At 34.7% G+C, this 12928-nt stretch overlaps 1 long non-coding RNA gene across 3 annotated transcripts; it reads left to right on the top strand.

Moving 5' to 3' along the window:
* Positions 1-4128: 4128 nt before the first annotated feature.
* Positions 4129-7405, top strand: LOC126972662 (uncharacterized). Of its 3 annotated transcripts, none has more exons than XR_007731180.1 (6): positions 4129-4234; positions 4652-4857; positions 5120-5203; positions 5824-5892; positions 6328-6401; positions 7181-7405. It is a non-coding gene; the product is annotated as an uncharacterized LOC126972662 (long non-coding RNA). The 3 variants fall into 3 exon arrangements; XR_007731181.1 differs by lacking the exon at positions 4129-4234 and adding an exon at positions 4275-4581; XR_007731179.1 differs by lacking the exon at positions 4129-4234 and having other exon boundaries at positions 4296-4857.
* The last annotated feature ends 5523 nt before the right edge of the window (positions 7406-12928 follow it).

The raw sequence follows: 12928 nt of genomic DNA, 5'->3' as shown, positions 1-12928 counted from the left end.
GTTTTCTTGGTAGGACGGATATATTAGCACCGGTATCTACTAAGAATGACATCTTTGTTTTCTTGTCTGTGACAAAAAGGCGGTATGAAGAGTGAAGGACGCCGGGTTCCGCCGCAGCTAGCGTCCGTTCTAGTTTCCCGATGGCTCTTCCTTGAAGCTGTAGGGCGTAGTACAACGTCGTGCTTCACTACCAAATCGGCGATGGTAATAACAGTAAAGTGTTGGTGAGCTATTGAGTGTGCGGGAACGGTGTTGTGAGGAAGTTCTATTGCGAGATGACGAGCGAAATCGGTGGCGATGATAGTGTTGAGATGGCCTTGACTAGAGTTCGGCGACTTCTAGTGATAGTTTCCGTATCTCGTTAATAAGGTCGATGATTCTGGACCTGATGCTGGTGGCTGGCTGGAGACGGCTGCTACCTCCTGGATTTGTTCCATCATCGTGTCAGCAAGCAACGCTAGTTCCTCCAGCCTAGACTTCGCACTGAATGACTCGCTGACGGCGAGCACGGAGCGGACGTGGACTGGCAGCAGCTTACTCCACATCATGCGGAGGGTGGAGTCAGTAACCTTGTCCCTTGCAAGGTGCGCATGCGTCGCAGTAGCTGTGAAGGCTTCTGGTCTCCAAGCTCCATCTCGGCGAGTAGCTTCTGGAACTTGCGGCTGTCGGATTCTTCATACACCGATATGAGACGTTCCTTGATTGCTGAATATTGTTTATCTCTCGGTATGTTAAATAGGATGTAGGAGGTTTGTTCGATGTCAGCCTTTTCTAATTGGACGGGCACCATCTGTGTCAGCTGGGATTGACTCCTCTTGAGATCATCGGTGGCGGCTTCAAAGCTGTGATACCACAATCGCGGATTTTCCCGCCAAAATGGTGGTATGCGCATCGACAGTGAAATGCTGGAGATTTCTGTCGCGGTTGGGGCTGGGAGTGGCTGAGCCTGGTTTGTGTCTTCCATTTCTTCGTCGGGTTGATATTCCTCGAGCAGAGATTCGTCGTTTCGGCGAGCTGGTGAAGCTGTTCTTCAATGTGTAGCCGGGCAGAGGTTCGGTGTATTCTGCTTTGGCTTCCTTCCGTCGGCGTTCTTGTTCGGGTTCCTTCCGTCGGTGTTCTTGTTAGGGGTCACCACTTTAGAGACTGAGCGTTTGGCGATTAAATAAAACAACTGCTTGACTGTGAGGAATATGTGGAAGATATATGGAAGATATGATTTATTAAAAAGTTACACGATATATATACAAAATCCTTAAAACTAGTTACCCAATTACAATCGTTACTTAAAAATATTTACAAGTAGCGTCAATTTCACGCTACCACGGCAGCCGTGTTTTTCGATGTCGCGAAGGCCTTCGACAAGGTATGGCACAACGGCTTAGTATTCAAGCTGTATCAACTGGGAGTGGACTGTATGAAACACCCATACCGTGGGTGAAGGATTACAAATACTTAGGAGTCACGTTCAACAGCAATATGAACTTCAATTAACATATTGATACGGTATGCAATAGAGCCCGATTTGTCCTCAGTCGCCTTTATCCACTTGTGTGTGGGCGAAGCAAACTTCCGCTCAAACACAAAGTGACGCTGTACAAAACCATCGTACGGCCCATACTGTCATACGCAAGCGTCGTCTTCGCGCACACCTGACCGAGCTACTTACGTCGTTTGCAAGTAGTTAAAAATAAATTCACGCGCATGGCAACCGGAGCCCCGTGGTTCATCCGAAACGTTGACCTTCACCGCGACCTAGAGCTTCCGACGATAGCTCAACACTTTAAAGAGATCTCGCGACGCTTCTTTGACAAGGCGCCTAACCATTCCAACATCTTGGTTAGGAAGGCATGCGGGTACACCCCCCTTCACCATAGTCTCAACCCAATAAGACGTCCCAGACACGTAACGGTAGACCCGGATGACGACATCACCATCGCGAACGCGACACCCACACAAACACCGACACAGACACGCACACACCGCCTTCGCAGGCGTAGGCGCGGTCAACCACCGCAAACCACTGGCACTCGTCACTCTGACGATGGCCAGCGGCCCGCACCCTAGATACACCACACATTGTTTTGATACCCGACGAGACGTTAGTCCTCGTCCTGTAATCGTTTCACTACACTCACTCACACACGGACTGACTGACGGACTGACATATACCACTAACACAATCACAAACACACTCCACAAACAGACACAAACACAAACATACATGCACACTAACATTTACACTACTTACACACATACAAACATACATACATACAATCATAAACACATACACACACACTTACATACATTACACTAAACACCACACTCGCCGGCGAGTGTGTTCTTCTCATCTTTTCATCTTCATTTCATCTTCATTTTCATTTTCATTCTCTCTCCTTCCCACAAGCACACAGCTGGTCTGAGGTTCGAGTCTCCTTAGGAGACGCCCCGCGACTGTTGTTGCGTAGTCTTTGCGGCCTCCACGGCCCACGTCCTACTTCGCTGTGAAAGCCAGGGCTGCTAACAGCACAGAGGAGGTTTTAGTCGGTATGGGGTGTCCGCTTACGCGGACACTCGAGTCCGACATTACGCCCCGTTCCGGGGCGTAAATACGTAACAGTATTTCCTCCTCTCAAAAAAAAAAAAAAAACCCCGAGTCCCGACGCTTCATTCGAGGACGCTCGCACGGCCTTGCTGTGCGGTTGTGTAACGCAGAGCATATGACTGATCACATGAGTATATCTGCGATCGTCGAGAGAAAGTACGATGCTTGAAACTTCACTGAGATGACTAAACTGGTGATCTGTATGATTCTATGAGTTGATGTACAGCATTATGAAATGGTTCTTATCAGAGCTAATATTACGTTATACAAAATAAAATGTTCTTGTCAGAACGAATCTTTCGGCATACGCTTATTACAGTTATTACGCACGATTACTATTTCTACGATCGAACTGCACAGCAAGGCCGAGCGTACTTGACTGACGCGTCGGGGGTCGATCACTATTCATGCAATTTTAATCAATGAGCGAAAGAGTAGGTGCTAAATGCTCATTGACATCGTATGATCGAGATTCGACGCTAGTTTACACAAACCCTGAACTTATAAATATTTTTTAAGTAACAATTGTAATTAGGTAACTAGTTTAAAGGATTTTGTATATATCATGTAACTTTCTAATAAATAATATATCTTCCACATATTCCTCACAGTCAAGCAGTTGTTTTATTTAATCTCCAAACGCTCAGTCTCTAAAACCTAACATTTTCAATATAATGTCCAACGAGCTCAACTTAAATATATATTTTATGAAATATTCCTTCAAAAACTATTGATTTTTTATCCATAGTCACCTATTTTCATTAAATTTATCGTATCGTAAAGTAAACATAACACAAAACAGTGACAACGAGAATGCTGCCATAACATAGTGCCACAGTTTTACCCATGTTATAGGGTTTTTGTTTAGAAGATGTTTTTTTGCCAATTTTATTAAAATAGCATATAGCAGATTTTTTTATTAGTGATTATATACAACAGTATTTGTACGGAGAAAGTAAATTAGAACGACATTTGGACGTGTTTCTATTATTGATAATACAATAAAGAGCATCATAATTATATGTAATAAAATAAAAAATAAAAATATTCTATTTCAGGTGTCCATTAGATCCAAAAATAAAATACAATGAATAAATGCAACAGGATGAACAGATTTATGGGCGCCAAGTAAATATGCAAGAACTTGTTAAGTCCATTTTTGTGCGACACAAGTAGTCAGAAAGGATAAAAACATACGGTTCGTTGAAGATACTGTTCCGTTAGAATTTATTCCAGGGGTGGGACAGTCGCCTTATAGAGACGTTTTCAGAAAACTGTAGTGCCATCTGATAGTTGGCCCCAAAATTAAAGCTTTGTCAGCTGTCACTCGCTTTGAAACCTGCCCACTGGTCATAAAATGGCGGCTACTTCTAGCGTTTGCACTTTGCGCATGTATGTAGCTCTCGTGTTCCATTTTGCATATTTTTGGTATTGAAATCGAAGTTTAAGTGCGTCGAGTCGAGCCTTGTGCTCCTCCGCCTTGCTGTTGCGTTTTCACTCCAAAAATCTTATCTATCTTATCTTAGTTATTCTGTGTATTTCTACTTTTTGTGATAGAGACACTTTTGTTTGTGGAATTTATGAACTTTGCTGTAATGCCGAGACGTTGTGCTTTCGGTTGTGCGCTCCGTGGTAAGTAAATTATTCTCTTAAATCTTAATAGTGTAGTTTATTGACTAATCTTGTGATAAATAAAGTATCATATAAGGTTTGTTCTACTCTCAGGTTCTACTACCGGTCCGTAGATTGAATTTGCAATCATGGTTAAAACTATTATAAACATACCGGTTTTCTGTATCTTGCTCCAATGATTAAACTCCAATCCCTCAAATCACCTTATGTCAGACTTCAGACTCCCCCTGACTTATATTGTTTAATAATAATTGACAGCTGTGCTGGCTTCTGACACCATTTTTATCAAGAGAAAAGTCAATATATGAGTCCAAAATCTAATACTAGCCCAATGGTCATAACACTAGGTTATCACAATTTGTCTGATGGCTTTAATAGTCACTCAATTTATTTAATAATGTTATTTATTATTTTCAGAGATTCCAATGCATAGTTTCCCAGATGCTGTCAAATTCCTGAGCAGTTTAAAACTTGGGTCAGTCTTGTTGGTGGAAACCCTTAAACATCTGATCTTGAATGTTGTGTGAAGAAGAAGAGAATTTGTGATATACACTTTTCTGACAGACACAGAAATCATAATCAATGGCTAAGCACATTGGCAGTTACGATGCTTCATCTGCTTGGTAAGTCCCCTAATTTAACACATATTAAGTTAATATTCGATTCTTTTCCTTACTCTGTCAGATTTAGTCACACCACTAAGAATCTTTGTTGAGTTGATGGTTTTTTTGAAGGTATATTGTATCATTCTGGAAACACCTGATTTTCTTACACAGTTGTGATTACAAAATTCAATGGTTGCATTTCTAGCTGAAACTGGTTCAATATCTATGATAATCATTAAATAATGAAACATAATCTTTACATATTCACATTAATTTTCAGGACAACTACAGAGTCAAGTAATCTTAGGACAAGCTTCATCCACACAACATTTACTGCCTACAATAATACAGCAAGACTGTTCAGGTAAATAATTTTTAAAACTTATTTACAATGTCATATAGGTTACTATGACATAAGTGACATTCTTAATGATACCACAGAAATGGCATGGAGCGGCCACCCTCAGGGTATTAAATAATAAATTTTATTGTATGATTTAATTGTCACCATATTTTTATGTAAAAAAAAAGAAGCCCGCTGAGTATCTTATGCCCTTACTTCTCAGGTCTGAGTTATACTTTTTCCAATAGGTAGTATTGACTTTCTGTAAGTGATATTATATCCTATTTCAAATAAAATATTCAGAAAGAATATAAAGTCAAACTCATTCAAAGGGCATTGACAATTTGATTTTGTTCTGCTTTTAATCCCATGTCTTTTATGTATCTTCTTAAAATTATTGATATTTATGGACATACACATTCAAAATTTTGATGTATTTCTTGGTTGTAATTGTAAAATCTTGGGCCCATAAAATGTTATTGATTGAAAATCCCTCATTTGATCTTGATCTTTATGTCATGTTTTCATATAATATAGTCTTCATAATTTCATTTCAGTTACATAAGACTTTACAAATCACAATAAAAGTCTCTGTGGCATACAAATAATCATTAATCTATTATTATATTTATTATTTACAGAGCCATATGTGAGCAACTTTATTTTAGAAAAAGCATCAACTTCAACAACATTCCAACCTGTGGCTGCAGGTAAATTTCATATATTTTTTTCAATTTGTTGGCTATTATAAAAAATAATAAATATATAAATTAATGATTATATTTTGTTTTGAACACATACCAAAATATTATATAATATAATATATTTCTATCTAATATAAAAACAAAATTTTATAATTTTAAATTTTGTGAGTAGTGTCGGTATGTCTTTTTTTCTATAATGGTTTTGTTTGACAGCTTATTTCAACTTGTGATTTAATTTGAGCTCTAGACTCTTAAGAAATGCTGCCCTGGTTCTACATTTTCTGAGTGCTACTTTATTATGATTTGATTTTTGGTTTTATTTTTATTTTTCTCCATTATCGTCTGATTGAAATTGACAATTGAAATGATTTGAAAAGTATAGTTAACATTCACTCTGACAAAGTGGGCAACAAACTACATAAGTATTATTTCCAATTTCAGATGCATCTCAAGGTGCTTGATGCTGGAACATAATTATAGTTTTATTAGCAAGCCTAAAACAACAGCTGGAAAAGGTATTAATATTATTATACTAATATTACAAATGGGAAAGATTCTGATTTCTTTTGAAAATATTGTTTTTATACTTTTTTATCCAAAAAGTGCTGAATAAATTTGTATGAAATCTAATATAGTTTATGATCTTTTGTCTAGGTGGGCAAAGTAGTTCCCTCATAGTCCCGGAGCTGGGGACAAAAATCAGCAAGATTCTTGTCATGGCCCATCATTTATTTTGTAGTATGTGAGTCAGCAAAGTTAGGGAGTAGCACACCTGACAATGGCGGGCTTTGATGTAATATTACAACACTCATAAGAAATTAAACATAATAAGAAATTCGAAAGGTCTTTATTTAACAAACATTAATCATAAATGTGACAGTAATTTTATAACGGCAGATTAATGCATGACATGGCATAAGACTATTGAGCCAAATGTCTTTTTTGATGAAGGCTGCATTGGTACCTGATAGGATTGAGAACATATATGTCCGTGTGGGAATGAAATTTTGAATATATTTTTATTCATTACTAGCTGACTCGACAGATGTCGTGCTGTACATATTAAATTCTTCTTCTTATCAAAACCGTTACTGGACTTCCACAAAAAATTCTAGACCGAAATTAGCCAAATCGATCCAGCCATTCTCAAGTTTTAGCAAGAGTAACAAACAGCAAATCATTTTTATATATATAGACTTTAAGACTGAATCCCTTTTCATATTGTCCATTTATTTAATACCATATAATACATATATTATACTATACAATTTGTAAATTAAACATTCTTTCACAGATCTAATGGCTCCACAGCGCACAAAGATCAAGCAACTTCAAGCAGAAATATCGCGCTTGCGAAAAAAAGGACAATCTTTCAAAGCAAGGTTTAAAGGTGGTGCAGATCGATCAAACGAATTTTGTCAGGAAAATTAACATATGTGGGTGAAGACGAAACAAAAACAGCTGCCTAACAATATTATGATAAACATAAACATTATAAAAATAAAAAATAATATGCAAACATTGCTTTTTATTTCTCCCACCCAATTACTTCAATTACTCATACCAACATTACTAAATCCTATTCTTTATGTTCTATGTTGTGGCTTAATTAAATAACTAACTCTACGCGCAATTTCAACATGGTAAAAAATTGCAATACCTACATTAAAAAGTAGAGTTGGTTATTTAATTAAGTCACAACATTAAAAATGAATTTCATAATTTCGAGCTAATATATAGTTATTTTCCGGGCCTAGACAGCTCATAATGCGTAGAGAGGGCTCTCTTTTCCCTATATATTATTATACTCTTTGATTTATTCATATAAGTGCTTTATTGTTGCTAACATTCACATAATTTTTATTGTGACATCACAGTAATCCTTTCACTTATAAATTCGTAGTTATTAAAAATTCTTGCTACCATTACATTACTTTATCTTTACATTACATAGCTTAAAATTTGAAAAACAAAATTTTATGAACGATGCGGGACTTGAACCCACGACCTCCGTCGTTCCGTGCCGGTGCTCTAAACAACTGAGCTAACCGTTCGAGTAACGTATCGTTATAAAATCTTGTTTGCTTTGTTCAACTCTCAGGTTGTGGCTTCATCTACAGGATCTACTTTACATTTTATAACCTGCTCAACCCCAATATTTGCATAATAGGAAGTTCACTTGAGATGTCGCTCCTGTAAATCTAAGCAATATGTTATGTTTTTAAAGTGATATCCCTCTATTCTAGGATTAATACACAAATTAAATTTGAGAAACAAAATTTTATGAACGATGCGGGACTTGAACCCATGACCTCCGGCGTTCCGTGCCGGTGCTCTTACTAACTGAACTAACCGTTCGAGTAATGCCTCTTTAAAAAGTCTTGTTTGCTTTGTTCAACTCTCAGGTTGTGGCTTCATCTACAGGATCTACTTTACTGTTGATAACCTGCTCAACCCCAATATTTGCATATTAGGAAATTGACTTGAGATGTCGCTCTTGTAAATCTAAGCAATATGTTATGTTTTTAAAGTGATAACCCTCACTTCTAGATTAATACACAAATAAAATTTTAAAAACAAAATTTTATGAACGATGCGGGACTTGAACCCACGACCTCCGGCGTTCCGTGCATGTTTGAACATTACTGCCACCATGTAAGGTGCTAATTTAAATGAATGTTTTAATGTTATTTGTTTAAGTAACTGTATACGTAAATATAACGCCGCTTGGACATTATTGGTGACCTTTTATTAAGCGATTGTAGATCTAGTTTTTTAAAGTACGTCGATGCATTTTTGAAGTAAAACTTCTTTAGGCGCAACTTAAGGGTAACTCAGAATTTTTTTCTGACGGAAGTAACGCTCAGTACAAAAGTCAATTGAAAGAATTTTTTAAGCTGTTATATTCTTTAAAAATCTCCAAGTATTTTAATTGTTTATTTATTATTACTATTGCAATAAATAATATAAAGATTTCAGAAGTTTTCTGACATTCGTAAATTTGTTCTTGGTTTTTGGTTTTCGTTTCCATTATAAGGATAGGCAAAGGGTTCGAGCCCATACAGCCACATTCAATAACAACGTCATATTTATATGTGATAATAATAATATAACCTTCAATTTCTTATTATCAATTATTTTATTAATGAGTGAAAATTTTAAAATGTGCGAATGGACAATGAACTTAATTATAAATAAAATATGTAATGAAAATAAAAATCAGTCAAATAAAATAGCGGAATCCCAGGAACATTTTACTCTTTCATTAATATATAAGAATAAAAGAGAACATCAAAAACCAGATAATGACCTGACCTGTAAAAAGTGTAAGTGCTTATATTCTGATTAATAATAATATCAAAGTATAACATTATATCATTATTTGTTAAATATATATAATCTCACTTGAAAAAATAATATTAATTATATTACATATTAATAACGGCATTTTTTTATTTTAGGTAGAGAAAATGCCAACTTTAAAAAAAGGTGAAGTTATACCGTCAGCTATTCCGAGAAAAAAAAAATATCAAAAAATCTAACAAGGCTCCTAGCTCTTCAGTAACACGTGAGTGCTTAGTTGGTAACACGGCTTTATTCAGCTATTGCATAGATTCTATCGCGGGCCTTGAGCGTGGAGACCAAATCCAGAAATTCCGTAACGAAAATAACCTACCACCCTACTTACTAAATGTATATAGATATTTCACCACGATCATTACAGTTGCCGTGGAACAGCGGTTATCACGTATGCTTTTTGTGCAGAAGGTCCACTTTTATCACGTTTTTTTAATTTTTATTATTATTTACATTTATCTGAATCCAAAATTAGGTGAGGAAGAGCATTTTATTCATCGCATTTTACTGGAGTACATTGAAGAAGGGTCGAAAATACTTGGTACAAATGGTAATAAATTTCCACTTATTTTGGCTGGAGATTTCAACATCAACTTCGCTGATAAAAAATCAAAGCGGTTGACAACTTTTCTATTGAAAATATTGAATTTGAAAATGAATAATAATCCACAAGAATCCACAACAAAATATGGTACCACCATTGACGCGGTATTTTCCAGATATTTAGAAGATATCAAGTCTTAAACTTATGTTTCTTATTTCAGTTACCATAATCCTATAACCTACATGTATTGTAAGATAATAAAAATATTTTGAACTATATTAACTTCTCATTTATTTATCGGTCACCACTCTCAAAAAGTGTAACTTGAATTAATATCAAAGAAAAAAAAAAACAAAGGAAAAAAATACTGCATAAATAAAGTAAATAAATAATTATAATTGCATAAGTTGATAAAACATTCATTGGCATCAAATTTGACTTTTATAAGCGTACAAATTGTACCTAAATGAATAAAGAAATTTCATTCATTCATAATATTACTTATCTTTTGTTATGTCCTTTATTAAATACAAAATTATCAGTACATGCTTTTCGTTGTTGTGTTTACTTCATTTACATTCCCAATCATCTGTTGAGTATGTGACTATGTGTCGTAAGATGTAATTCCGTTGGGGGTAATTTTAATCATAATAATAATATAACAACACCTAAAACTACTCCTGTCAAAACTATTGCTATCCGCGGAGACTACTTCTTCTATAGTGTCATTATTCTAATATCCCAGTCCTGGGATAGACTACACGGCTCCATCAATTATAGTTTTTAAACTAAAAAGGCTAGAACCCAGAGTTGTAACGCCAGTAAGAAAAACAAATAAAGTGTGTGTGTGTCAGCTCCGACGCACAACTAGAGTTTACTCCTCACGAACGATGGTGTGTCTGTGGTTCAACGCCGTCTAATAAACTTTAGGAAACTAACGTACATTAGCCACAAAACTATTTCGTATTTCTAAATCAAACACTGAATCTATCGACTAATACGACAACATAACGGTTTTCGATAGATGGCACTGATCACAGATTTCTATAATTAGGTACCTGACCAAAAGAAAAATCACTATTAACAATGAAGATATTTTATTTTTTTAATATCTATTTTTTCAATTAATACGCTTTTATTAGCTTCTGCTGTATGTCTGTTTGTAACCAACTCCCTTGGACTTGATTTTGTTTAGTACCTGTTCAAAGACAATTGTTCTTGTGGAGTAAACTCCAGTCGTGCGTCGGAGATGACACACACACTTTTTTTTAACCGCATCATTGGTGCTACGGGATACTAAGATTTAATTACAGTAAACCGATATAAGGGCTGTAATCAATCCATAATCTCTATCGATAATTAAATTATAATTTAATCAAAACTATAACACACAAATCTATGTATGTTCTCATATCGACAGTTACAATTGTGATCTAATTTTAAGGTTCCCTTTGTTGATTTTACAAAAAGAACAAGGATACGTTTTAGTTATCTCAAAGAAAAAAACAATTTACAAAACTGATAGAATAATACAAAGGTCACAGAATGGCTCAAGCGGAAGATCGGCGCTGGACATACATGATGTGTGTCAGCATAGCTTGTGCCTATTTGCAGCTGATGTTTGAGCTTCTTTTATTTCTATTATGTTTAAGTTTCATTTTAATTTTAAGCTGTAATATATTTTGTTTTGGTAAGTTTACTTTTGTTAATTACACATTTTTAGCTGCAAATAAATTATTATTATTATTATTATTATTATTATTATTATTATTATTATTATTATTATTATTATTATTATTATTATTATTATTATTATTATTATTATTATTATTATTATTATTATTATTATTATTATTATTATTATTATTATTATTATTATTATTATTATTATTATTATTATTATTATTATTATTATTATTATTATTATTATTATTATTATTATTATTATTATTATTATTATTATTATTATTATTATTATTATTATTATTATTATTATTATTATTATTATTATTATTATTATTATTATTATTATTATTATTATTATTATTATTATTATTATTATTATTATTATTATTATTATTATTATTATTATTATTATTATTATTATTATTATTATTATTATTATTATTATTATTATTATTATTATTATTATTATTATTATTATTATTATTATTATTATTATTATTATTATTATTATTATTATTATTATTATTATTATTATTATTATTATATTTTAATAACAGTTTTCTTTTGCGTTGTGTTGTAGTTTCGGTTTTGATAGTCTTTTCGGTTTTGATAGTCTTTGGTTTTCGTTTTTCAGGTGTTGTATTAAATGTTTTTGAAGTGCCAGGAGTACGTCCTGAATCTGAAATTAGAACAGAATACAAATAAACAGAAATTAGCTAAGCCTAATTTGTAGGCTTTAAACTAATTTAAATGCCGGTGGTCTCTCTTCGTACGGCGTAGGGTAAGGGCATCTTCTATCGATAATTAGCTTTCTGTTGTTGGGGAGGGAGAAGGGAGTTGTAATCGATAAACAATAAGTTTTTTAAGTTTATTTAGTTGTATTGAAACTACTATAAATGTTGATGAAAGTGAGATAAGCATGGATGAAATAGTGAAAGCATTGAAAAGTATGAGAATAGGTAAAACTGCAGGGTATGACAGGATTACCGTCGAGATGCTGAGAGCTGGTCAGGGCATAGTTGCTAGCCAGCTGTACCGCCTCTTCGATTTGTGCTGGCGAAATGGGCAAGTACCAGGTGACTGGTGCAAAGCTGTAATCGTGCCATTGTATAAGGGAAATGGGTCACGACAAGACTGCAGAAATTACCGCGGTTTAAGCCTTCACAGCGTCGTCGGTAAATTGTATGCAAAAGTGTTGATTGGAAGAGTTGTGAATGAAACAGACGAAAAAGTATGGGATGCACAAGCGGGATTTAGAAAGGGAATGGGATGTGCGGATCAGGTCTTTTCCTTGCGGTGCATAGCCGAAAAGTTTTTGGCTAAAAAGAAAAAGGTCTATTGCGCGTTCGTGGATCTAGAAAAGGATAGAGTGGTGAGGAATGAATTGTGGTCAGCATCGTCCGCGAGCGGTGTGAGCGGTGTGAGCAGTGTCCTCATACGAGCATTGCAATCTCT

The sequence above is a fragment of the Leptidea sinapis genome, chromosome 27 (assembly GCF_905404315.1).
Source record: "Leptidea sinapis chromosome 27, ilLepSina1.1, whole genome shotgun sequence".
Classification (NCBI taxonomy): Eukaryota; Metazoa; Arthropoda; class Insecta; order Lepidoptera; family Pieridae; genus Leptidea; species Leptidea sinapis.
This window is presented reverse-complemented; position numbering and strand designations above follow the sequence as displayed.